This window comes from Echinococcus granulosus (genome assembly GCF_000524195.1).
Source record: "Echinococcus granulosus chromosome Unknown EG_S00266, whole genome shotgun sequence".
Taxonomy (NCBI): Eukaryota; Metazoa; Platyhelminthes; class Cestoda; order Cyclophyllidea; family Taeniidae; genus Echinococcus; species Echinococcus granulosus.
The window spans coordinates 37285-38793 of record NW_020170646.1 but is presented as its reverse complement, the minus strand read 5'-3'; positions in this window follow the sequence as shown (position 1 = coordinate 38793).

Genomic DNA, 1509 nt, shown 5'->3' with positions numbered 1-1509 from the left:
CTCACAAAATTCCGTTTGGTGAAGGAATAGTCCTGTGTGAACTTCTAGCTCCATCACAAAGCAAAGTTTTAACATGGAGCTCATTACATGGTAAATTTACCATAAAATTCAAATGTCGTTTGAACTGGTGGACAGTTGCAGACCACGCGGACACTTTAAAACTAACGTATAAAATTTGGGTCATCAAGAGAGCATTCGTCGCATGTAGTCGCATGTGGTGGACTACTAGCGTTCGACATGAGTTCAGCCTGTTTACTTCACTCCACCTCACCGACATACGGATACCCAGTTTCGTATTGTCTGGCAGTTGACTGATAAAATGAGGGGTAATCACAAGTGTGTTTGCATCCGGACCTATCGTAAGGAAGTGTGCACACTCTTACAAGTAGGAATAAGCACCTAATAAATCAAAGAGGCGTTTGAGCCAAGTCGTTGCTTTTTATTTTTTGCTTTTGTTGGTATTTTATGGTTGCATTGCCTTGCGCAATTCATAGGTCCGTCCATTCTAGACGCGCAGGCACGATAATATCCAGCATTATCGCTGGTGCATCTGCGTGTGTGTGTCCTGCTCTCTGTGAGTCGATGGTTTACAGCAGTGTGTAGTGATTATCAAAGTCGTAAGATTTATGCTTGTCAATCCGCACAAAGCAACTTCAAGCATAGCGTAACGGAGAGAAAACCTCCTGGGGAGTCGGTCTGGTGCAGACAAACTACAGTCTCACCTGGTTTGGTTCAGCCCTGCTGCCTAACGCCTGTCTGTTAATATCGCACTGAAGCCAGTGCACAAATGCTAGAACAATTCCACATTCATCCTGATCATTGTATTCTTACTCATTAAATAGGAAAAATCAGGCGGACTACGTGATTGTGTGATTTAGCAACTCGAAGATACGAAAGGAATTGGTTTGCAAATATGCAGGTGAGGTCAGCCTGATCCCTCCCAATAGCATGAATTATTGAAGCGTCGTTATTTTATCATACCTCTAATTTACTTAAATTAAAATCAGGAGATGCAACAAGAAATCAGCACTCCTTCCACAAACCTATGCTGCACTTTTATTTGATATGATGCAAATAAGAATGACACGGATAAAATTTTAGGTGAGGTGGAAATGAGGACGATTAACCATGAGTAGAAGAAGCATGCTCGATCATTCACTTTAACTTCAATCAGAGCAATTTATCTTTTTTATGTAAGTATCTACCATGTATCCCCGAAGGGTAAAAAGTAAGATTTGTTTTTCGCCTATTCCTGTCAGTAATCTTTAATTCACTATTTTGTCCTCCCTCTCATCTACAAGAGCTTTTAATGGTACATGAGTTTATACAGTAGTATTTTGGTTTCTGTGTTTTTCCTTCCATCTATACTAGGCAACGTCGTTGCCAAATTTTTGCATGTGGTAGATCCTAGTGCCTCTGTCTGTAACACCGACCCAACAAACAATGACGAATGGTAGTTTATTCCCAGTTTCAGCCTATGTACTGCATATGGTTAATTCAATAGAAATC